Source organism: Centruroides vittatus, unplaced genomic scaffold (genome assembly GCF_030686945.1).
Source record: "Centruroides vittatus isolate TY-2023 unplaced genomic scaffold, ASM3068694v2 contig_1386, whole genome shotgun sequence".
Classification (NCBI taxonomy): domain Eukaryota; kingdom Metazoa; phylum Arthropoda; class Arachnida; order Scorpiones; family Buthidae; genus Centruroides; species Centruroides vittatus.
In genome coordinates, this window is record NW_027120870.1 from 1 (window position 1) to 11,249 (window position 11,249).

General features: G+C 29.4%; 1 long non-coding RNA gene across 1 annotated transcript; it reads left to right on the forward strand.

Moving 5' to 3' along the window:
• Nucleotides 1–5,395: 5,395 nt before the first annotated feature.
• Nucleotides 5,396–6,037, forward strand: LOC136968072 (uncharacterized). The gene is made up of 2 exons (XR_010879592.1): nucleotides 5,396–5,519; nucleotides 5,620–6,037. It is a non-coding gene; the product is annotated as an uncharacterized lncRNA (long non-coding RNA).
• Nucleotides 6,038–11,249: the final 5,212 nt, after the last annotated feature.

Sequence of the window (11,249 nt, forward strand, 5' to 3'; positions counted from 1 at the left end):
CTGACGTAGATCTTATGACGTAACGCGTGACGCAATTGTTGTAACGTTCCACGATTCGAATTCGTTCGATTTCGTATCTCCGGCGCCATCTTGGAATATAAAGTTTTCCGGAATTTGCGAGTTATTTTTCGCTCCATTTCGACATTTTTCGAACAAGTTGAATTACGTAAACCCGAATGACGGAAACTATGTAAATTTTTTGATTTATAAGAGATCAATATTGAATAAGTCTCGATAGAATATTAAATGTAAAAGTCTCTTTTTGATTGAAATTTTTATTGAAAGTATTTAAGGTTGTTTCCACTTAGCATTTAATTTATTTACTAATTAATGAATTACTATTTAAATAATTTAATTACTAATATTTAATTAATAAAGCACTTACGATTTAATTTATCAGATTGTAAATAATATTCGCATGGATATTGTCTTATATTCTTTTCAATGCGACAATAATGTCCTCTATTAGAAAATTATTATAAAGAGTCAATTAGTTAATCAAATCTTGATCTTTTCTATTCTAAATAATTAAATTCTTAAATTCAGGCCTCGGAGTGCTATTTCCCCTTTGAAAAAGTGAGAAAAGTGAGTTGAAATACAGAAAAAGTGAATAAAAAGTGAGTGCAATAGTGACAAAACAAAGTGAAAACACAGAAGGAAAACTCAGCAAAACAGCAGTAAAAATTGTTATTTCTTTTTATTCTGTTATGGTTAAACACATTTTAAAAATTTCTGTATATACTGTAATATAGTAGCCACTCGTTATATCGCGTTTTTTTGGTCCCCTAAATTTTAAAAGCATTTGAGTCAATTAATTTTAAATTACCAATTACCACTGAATTTCTATTTGCAACGAAATACGAGAAAGAGCTAAATATGCAGAACAGGTGGATAGATCGATTGTCATTTGTTTCCTTTTGATATAAAAGTTGTTTATTTATTAGTTTTAAGTACAGTCTCCTCATTTACAAGTTTCTGTGAATTCGAAATTTCATACATTTATGTGAATTAACGGTATTGCGTCAATTCACATAAAGGTGTGAAATTTCGAATTCACCGCATAACGTGTAAGGAAAAGATCTCTCTGATTCTGAACGAAAACTTCTAAAATTTTTATACAGTAGTAACTTCATTTTGCTTTTTAGAGAATTTTTACTCTGTAATTTTATAAGTTTTGGTGTTCTATTATATATTCAATATTCATTTTTTTTAAATTTTCAATTACAGCATTTATAATTTTTATTGAAAAATATAAACTACACGAATTTCTAATAAGCGATTTATATAGTACTGTATAATAAAATCGCAATTGATGTTTTTATATCGACAGTATTTGTCTTTCAATGTCATTGTTAAAGAAACAATGCTAAATGGGCGTTCATGGTTTCGATGTTTACGTAAACGTCAATTACCGGTAATTCGATATAACCTACGAATAAAATTCAGGATTGAAAAACTAAGCTTATTTTATATCAGAAACACTTGCTGATGAAAGAACAGAGATTCCATAGCATGTATAATCTGTTTAGTAAAAGCCCAGAATTTTTATTACTCGGTTATATCGCGTTTTTTTTTTCTGTTTCCCGATAATCAGTGGCTTTTGTATTTTCAGTAAACCATGAATACTTGAAAAGTCTTTGGCTTCTGTAAATAATCAGTCATGAAAGATGATGTTCTTTTATTAAGATTATTCTGCATGTTATCAACTTCCTTCTATTTCGCTTCCTCTTGCTTTTGAACACTTAACACTAATAAGCATCACACGTGCTGCTTGTACTTCATTCATGTTCTTGCTGTTAATAGCCTTCTCCAGTTTTTTTGTTTGCTGCTTCTAACAAAACTTAGACTGTCGCATGTATTTCATTTTCTTCTACATTTTTCTGGTTTAAACTCAGTTGCCGTTCCATAATCTTCATGTTACGAACAGCTTTCTTTTGTTGTTCTTCAAAACATTTCTGTGCTCTTTTTTCCGTTTCTCTTATTCTTTTAACTTCTTTTCATTTTCCAATCGTTCTTGATAATTTCCATGCACCGAGGAAGCTAATTTCAGTCGTCCTTTGCAATAGGTACAAGGTGTGGGCTTTGGTCATACATGTTTAGTCCCTCCTTAACAATCAAAAGTGAATTAAGCATTCTTTCCAACACTGATGCTCTATCAGGAGAAAGTGCCCGGCATAAAATTGATCCTCTCATTCATGGGAACGGGATTTTCGATGCTGATTTCACTAATTTGGCTATTCTCGGATATTTATCATTATCAGAAACTGTTTATTTTTTAATGCTTCGAGATGTGTAAATATTGATTTCCAAATAAAATAATAAATCTGAAATAAATATACTCCAAATAATATAAGTAAAATAATATTTTATTAATGATTTCATAAATAACAAAAAACTTTTTCCTGCAGATGAATAAAAACCAACATCGTTGCAAAGTTGTTAACCTTTGGGAAGCCTGTGAAAATCTTTCTCACAAGCAATTACGTGTTGTACTTTTTACAACACTTCGAATATTTTAATTTATTTGGTAAATTTTATATGTAAATATGAATTTACATTTTCGTTTACTTTTTTAGTCTCTCAATTAATGCACAATTATAATCGGCATAAGAGAAGATTAAAAAATGGATATTTCACAAGCAAAGTAATCACACATTTTATGAAAATAACACTTACTATATGGAATAATTATACTTGTAGTCAATTTAAACATACATTTATGGGAAGATGTAGATGTGATTTAACGTTAACAATATGCTATGAAATCATTAAAGTAATTTTATTAAACTCAAGTTTATGAAATTATTTAAAGATAAATCAAGTAAAAAAATATTTTTGTAAACGACAACTCCATAACCCGATTGTTAATTAAAACCAAATAATCTGCCAAATTATTGGGCTATAACCAGGATAACTAAATGGTCAGAAACGAAATCTTTTTTAGTGGTAGGAGGTTACGCTACTATCTCGTGTTAATTTTAATAATTATATATTTTGAATTTAAAAGCGGCAGCAGTGTTGTCAGCTTGAGAGATTAATCCCTCTGCGTAATGTGCTTTCCCCTGCAAAAGGACTTTAGTGATTTTCTTAGAAAACAGCCAAAACTGCAGGGATGCTTAGAATACTTATTTTTAAACTCTGTAGAAGGAAATGCAATTCGGATAAGGTAGATTTTGGCGAATAATGAAAATATGGCATGAGTACATAACTTTACTCAACACTGGCTTCTGAATTTGTAATGAGAGGGGTTTTTTAAGTGCATAAAAGATTTTTTTAAATACGTTAAATAAATTTTTGTTTTCTATAACCTAACGACACTGAGCGGGCAGTTGCAATTTTGAGTCTGCTCAGGGCCGCGTATTTTCTTCTAAAAAATTCTATTCTGATAGTCCGATAATTCGGCAATTCGTTTGGCTTTAAAATTATTTTTGGTTTGCCCCACATCTTAATTAAGCACGTGAAAATGACCAAAAAAGTGAGAAAAGTGAGAAAATGACCTGAAAAGTGAGAAAAGTGAGGATACTTCAGAAAAGTGAGTACAAGTGAGAAAAGTGAGCGACTCCGAGGCCTGTAAATTATTCTAGGAAGAAGTTTCATTATCAAATGTTTTAATCCATTTTCCAAAGAGACGTGGAATCATTTTAGAAACTTCTTGTGCCCAAAACGTTAACAAACAATAGGAACGTAAGGCATTTTAATTTTCATCTTAATTTATGATAAATTATGCAGTAAATAATGGTATAAAAGTTTAGAATTGTTATTGTTGAGTCTATGAGTTTATTATTGTAGAACGAAGCTCGAAAAGTAACGTTATTCGTTCACACATTCAAAATAATGGGAATTACAATTTTAATTAGAAAAAATAATTTATTGATAAAAACCGGAATTTTACAATTTATGTATTATCCTTCAATGATACAGATTTTTTAAATTAAAAAATAAGTTTAACATACCACAAAAACAGTTTATTGGAAACTTAAATTCATAAGATATCCTCCAGTAAAACCTTCTATGGGTAGCATATACAAATGGGATGAGAATAAAATTTTCTTCCATGTCTTATAAAATTCTGGAAAAATATTTGGAATAAATTAGTCCTTCAAATTATATTTATTTCATATCAAGATAAATTATAAATATTTCAGAAAAACAGTACATTAAAAAGGTAATTTGTTCTAAAATTATCAATGAGAATTTAAAATTCCTATCTATTGATGACAAATTTATTAAAAAAAAAAAAATTAATTTTTAGCTTGTTATTACAATTAGTCAAATAGTTTATATACTTAAACAGTTTCACATATAAAAATATTTAATATTGATAAATTCCAAATCAACTTTCCTTCCTTTATCAAGTCCATACTAAATTTATTATTACTTTTTGGAAAGTCAGCAATAATAATAATAATTTAATAATTATGTTTCTTTATTATAGTGATTTTATACACCTTTCCATTCCTTGTGTAATGTTAACTTTAATATATTTTATTGAGAATTCTATTATTATTATACATAATGATTATGTGTGATGTATTATAACATTTTGTGTGATTGTATAGTAAATATATTTGATTATTATTTTGTATTATTGTGATGAAAAACAATTTCTTCCCCATTTTAAGAACTAATCAATTTTATATACACAAATAAAGCTTTAACCTATCAAGATTTCACTTGACTAAATATTTTTATTTGTGAGATGATGTTTGTACAAAGGTATATCAATTTAGTTTGCTGTTGATTATGCAATTTACAATTGTAAAAATCCAAATGAATTTGTTGACCACAAATGTAATTTAATACATTTGTGTACCCATTCTAATTATAAGGTAGTTTGAAAGAAAAATTGAAGTTAATCGACAAAAATTACTAATTTATTACAGTTCGTACATTTATCAAAATAATTAATAAACAAAACTAATTTTTGTATTTCCTTATTGAGTATTATTTTCAATCGAGGCAATTTAACGCGATTGCTCATTCTTAAAGTATATGACTTAACAACACGCAATACTCAAATCTGCAGCTTTACACAAATCAAATCACACCACTGCACTTAATTTACTTGCATTAACATCCAGAATGTCAATTATATAAACAGAAGTTCTATCTAAGCTATAATTAACTCTTACTTTTGCTTAATACAATGGTAAATTTTAGAAAATGTAACAATTTTAAATAAACCATTTCTTTTAAAGAAATTGTTTTATTTCTCTTAGCAAATGGTTTAATTTTTATTAATATGGATATAAATTGATGAAAATGAAGCTTAAGTAGAATTTTTTAACTTTTGTTCTTTTACTTTCATATTAAAAATAGAAGAGTTGAAAAAACTAGCTATGTAACTGGAATACATTGATGATTCTGACTTTTTACTTTTTACATGTTTAATAGCTTTAACCGATTGTGAGAAGTTATAGCCGGGAGTTATGTGACATCGTGTAGGCTTCTGACGTACCACTAGAGCAGCTACGTATCATCTATGTATGAAAATTACTTTGTGGAAAATTGACTCAATGGTAAGTGGCTGGAAGTGATTACATTTATTTTAAATCATCATTACATTTATTCATATTTTAGAATCTACAATTTTAAATAATGCTTTTTTTAATTGTTCAGGTTATCTGCTCCACAGATAAAAATTTTTTAATATTTCTACTCTACGACACCTGTAACCGATGATGGGAATATCCTTTAAAAAATGTTGATATTGAACTTTGTCACTGAAATCCTATAACAAACATTTCCATTATGGAAAAAGCACATAACATTTTCTTCTACAAATGGTCAGTGAACTATACTTTTGCATTGCTAGGACCATTTTAATTTTAAATTTTGTAAAAACTGGAATTCAGAGTTTGATTTACTCTTCATTTTTATTTTCGACTAATACCTATGTTAATTAAACACAATAAAATTAGGTTTAAATTTTCTATATCATATTTAATGTAATAGAGATCAGTGTAAAAACATATTATTAATTATGAATTATTGTAAAATTTATATTTTAGATAAATAAAGAAGCATTCTGTTTAAATTTTCATACTATATTTTACTATATCTGTAAGGAATTAATACTTGTAATTTATAATATTTGTAATTTAATGTGATTAAATAGTTTGTTGTCATAGCAATCACAAATTTCACTTTTATTGCATTTTTTGGAATCCTTCTGTTTTTTGTTGTTCAATATGGTATAAAAAGATTTTTGGATTTGTTGTATTTGTTTAAAATGAAATAATACAGTTTTAAAGAAAATTAAAAAGTGTATTTGAGAGCTTATTTGCTTATTTTTTACTGTTAAATATACAAATAATATATCGGCTTGAGAACTGTCAATATAAATTTCAGAGTACAAAAGGTTTTTCACTATACTGAACATTCCCAGTATATGTAAAAACACTGGGATGGGCTAGATGAAAATAATTATGAAATTTCATAGATGTCTGCACAAAAGGGGGGCATGTCTAGAAGATGCCTTAATTCAAGGCTGGTGTGGTTGGTGGACTGGATTCTTTGTTAACCATATTAAAATAGTCTGGAAGTACCCAGAACAACAAAGGTGAAAACCTATAAAAGAGTGGATGACAACAGTGACTGGACCTCTCATACCACAGGACAGGAATGTTGCCACCAGAGACGATGACTACTAGGGATAGTTGGGTCCGACAGGAACAAAAGGCATAGCACACAGTTTGAGGATGTGCAGAAAGTTACTTTCATCTGGTTTCAAGAGGTTCAAGCATGCCACTGTCCGATGAACGGTTCCTTCTTTTTACATGATTTTGTGAAAAGTATGGAATTATTTCAAAAGCTATATGCAGAGAAAAAATTGATGTTTTATTGCACATAGCATGTGCATAGCCTACAGGCAAGATACAATATTCAAATACAGCACAGATGACATTTTCAATCCTGATGAAACAGGCTTGAAAACATTATTTCATGAAACAGGCACTTCCCTTTTAACTTAAGAATGATGTGGCTATGAAGAATGATCACTTATATCCACTGCACATGATATAGGTTTGGAGAAGATGATGCCCTTAATCATTGCAAAATCAACAAGAACATTTGTATGAACAATGCATGCTCTGTTCTATATAACTACACACTGCAAACTGCCAAGCCTGGATGATGCAAAGCATTTTTAATAAATACTTGAATAAACTAGATTAAAAGATGAAACTTAAGAAGTAAAGAATTCAGCTGTCAGATGAGAACTACTTGATTTTGGTCCCATCTGGGAAAAATGCAAGTTGAGAGCTTTGCATAGCTGACCTTGGAATAATCCACACTGTACAGGCTAAATACCAAAGAAGACTCGAGGATCATTTTTTGCAACATCGATAACTATGTCTAGAGAAAGATCAACGTAAAGCAAGCTGTTGACAAGGCTGCTGCAGCACGGGCACATGTCGAACCATCAAGAAGGCAGAAAATAGCATGATTTCACATAATCTGTCACACACTGACTTGGATGAGGAAGGAAATGAAGCAGAATCAGGAATTGAGATGGTAGGTAAGAAGTTGTAAAGAGGAATAACAAGTGAATTTGCTCATCAATTATGTTATACAGACCAAAACAAGAAATGTATTAATGTAAAGTCTCTACTACAAATTGATTATCTATCACACATCTGTAAGGCAAGACAAAATCAGGAATGGAAATAATGTCAAGAAAGAGCAGGCAAGTCATCCATTGTAAGTCCATTGTTTTGGTAAGTTGGTCAACACTGAAAATATGTAAGGAATCTATCATATCATCAACAGATGAGAAGTGCAACAAGTTCAAATGATAAGAAATTTACAGATTCTATACAAACAGACAATGCAAAATTTGGCAAGGGAAATGCTGAAAGATATTATTATTAATCAACAAATAAGTGCTTGTAGTAGACAAGCCTTTCTTGTGAAAAAAGGACAGTTTCAATAAGCAGATAATCAGTTGGCCAGATAATGATTCTGGATTTGATTAAGTTGAAAAGAGTTTAATATATATTCAAAAAAAGCTAAAAAGCTAAATTTATAACTGGAAATAAGGCCAAGAGAAGTTTCTTGGATTTGAAAAATTATCATAAAACTACCTACATTTCAGTTTGGAGTATACTGAAAATCACCTTATCCTTTTCTGTCTTGCTTTAGTCTTCCAATATAGAACTTTTTTATTAGTTGTCATTCTCCCTATCATAAGAATGTTTCTTTACCACTGGGTAACCCCTGAAAGTGCAGTTCAATACAGTATGTGAAACATCTTTATTTGTAACAAGATATTAATAACTTTCTGTAAGGTTCTGAGAAAAGTTTTGCATTCCATATTTCCAGATACATTAACTCTGATCCAGTATTAAAAATATTCTCCAAATCATTTTTCAAATAATGCAAATTTCTAAGTTATTCTGTCTAATCAGATATTTGTCTATCAAACACACAGTAACTTCTTATCAGCATTGAGAATCACAGTTTCAGATATGGTCCAGTGGATATATTTAGAACTGTTAAAATCTTTATCGGTATCTTTATTGTATAACAAACTGTTAGTTTATATTGGTGCTATGACACGTGGTAAGAGCTAAATTATTAGAACACAATAAAACACAATATGCAGGCTAAGGTAATCTTCAAGTTGATCATTTTAATCCAAAATAATAATACACAAATATTCTGCGCACTTAGATATTTTTTACTGAGTATAAACAATACACCTACTCGTCGCAAGCATATTTTAGAACTAGCTCATATGTTATGCTATTCCTCCTTTTTTCAATATGATTACAAAACATACAAATATCTAATTGTCAGATTAGCAAATAATTGACATTTACAAAGTAATAACTGCCAAGTGTTTTTGATTGTTATGAAACTTGTGTGGAAAATGTTTTACTGTTTCTCTTCTGCAGCCATACTTTCTTCCACACATAAAAGAAACCCCCTTAATTTAAATACAGTGGACTATCATTAACATTAACTATTTGTTAATATCAGATTTTTGATGTCTCAGCAGAAACCTATACTTGATTGCAGGACAGAGATGAGGAATCTTTTTTTTTAACTAAAAGGATTCATCCTACTTCAGAAAGACCTAGTGAACCTGCACAATGTATTGTAGGTTGCATAATTATATATATTTAGTATACGTGCACCAACAATATACTTAAACTACACTTAATTACATTTTTTATTGGAAAAGAGAAAGGAAAAAATATATTTTCATAACACAAGTTTAATTTTGCTGTCTTGAATTTCATCACTCTATATTTTGTTTGATAGCATTAGAAACCACAAAATGTCACAGGTTCTCCACCCTTGGTGTAGGAAAACTACCATTAACCTTTTTCTAGTTCAAAGTATATGTTATACTAAGTAATATTAGTTAATGGCGATGTCCCTTCCACTTAACTGACAGTAATTATTATTATTATTATTTTCAGAAAGTTTGAACAAAATATAAGTTTAGCTGATTTTTGTATTCAAAATTTCAGGATGTTTCAAGGTTTATATGCATAACATATGAAAAGTACTATGATCTTACATTGTACAGTTATATTAAGAGATTTTGTTTTTAAAATGCCAAAACCAAAACTAATAAGTATTCTTTTGGCTATCAAACAAAGAGAATTATAAATTTCAATGCTTTTTTATGTTCTCAATTGATGTTTTTACTGAATCAGCAAAATTATTTATTAACATAGCATTATTTCCAGGATTATGGTGGATAAGATTCACAAAAATTATCAGAAAATAGAAACTGTAGTCTTAAAATGAAGTATATAGTGAAATTTAACAATTGGTATGCAGTATAACTTTCTTTGAAAACAAAAATTACATGCTATGGGTTTAAGTCAACTACTGGTTAACGTCAACACTTACAGACAGTCCCACAAGTAGCAATGCTAATGTGAGTCTATCATAATATATTATGATATTTGTTAAATACACTAAGTTTATGGCATTTTTAGAAAAAATCTTAATATTTAAATCTTATTACTTTTGATAACTTGAAAAAATCAAAGCAAAACAAAAAAAATTGAAATAAGTTAATGACTGTGGCATATTATAGCTTCACGAAGCCCATGTGAATTTGAATTAGTGGGCCCCAGTGTTGACTTCAGACATTTTTATTTGGGAGAATTTTTTGAGAAAAATATTTTCTTGTAAAAGATTGATTTGGGGCCACCTGTTAGCGGAGGCCCCAGGCAAATGCCCTTTTTGCCCATAGGATAACATGCCACTGATTAACAAAAATATTTTTGTATATTTTTATTGTTAGATTTACTATTAGATATTGTGATATAGATATACTATTTTGTGTATAACATTGGTATTGCAAATTTATTTAATATTGTTCATTGTATAAATTTATACAATATATAAGACTTATTTCTATGAACAGAGACGTAAATGAGACATGAATACAAAAAAGACAACTTGTATATTCAAAATTAATTTAATTATAATGGAAATTTTAATTTCAAAGTTACTTTCATGCTACTCTAAATATGTATTTATTTAACAATTTATTTTTATTGCAACTGCCACATAACCAAACTTGCACACTAAATATAGCCTAATGGCACCAGTAGTTGACCATTTACAGCCGTTTGGACTTTTATATTTTTTATTAATATACATAATAGCACAGAAAGCAAAATTCATATATGAAAATAAAATCTGCTCTATGCATATCTTGAAAACTAAAACATTTTTTATTAGACCTTTGTTGACATTACGAAAAGAATAATTTGATCACAGAAACGTTCGCCCAGTCGTCGACCGGCAGGTCACACGACGGTTTACCTTTGTCGAGAGCCCGACAAACGTGGCAACCACGAAAGAACGAGAGCTCGGTAATAGGCATTTTGTAAAAAATACACACCCAAATCTCGGAGCTCTCCTTATCTCCCAAAAACTTGGCATTGCTTCACCACTTAGTCGACTACCAGAAGGAGCGTTTCACAATAATTTTTTTCGATTGCCGAAAGCCAGGAAAACCATTATTCTTTCACATCGTCAAAAAAGGGGTCATCTTACAATGCTTTTGGCAAAAACGGCTCGCCTAAACGCAATCAGACAAACTAATTAAACACAGATTTCGGCTTACACGGTCCACTACCAGAGCAATCTGCAACAAAATAGCCACATCTAATTCTTTTTCGAGCATTTTTTTGTCTATTTTAACAAAAACATTGATTTCATATACCATTTTAGGATAATATTCCTAGTTTTTCCAATCATTTAGCATTGCCAAA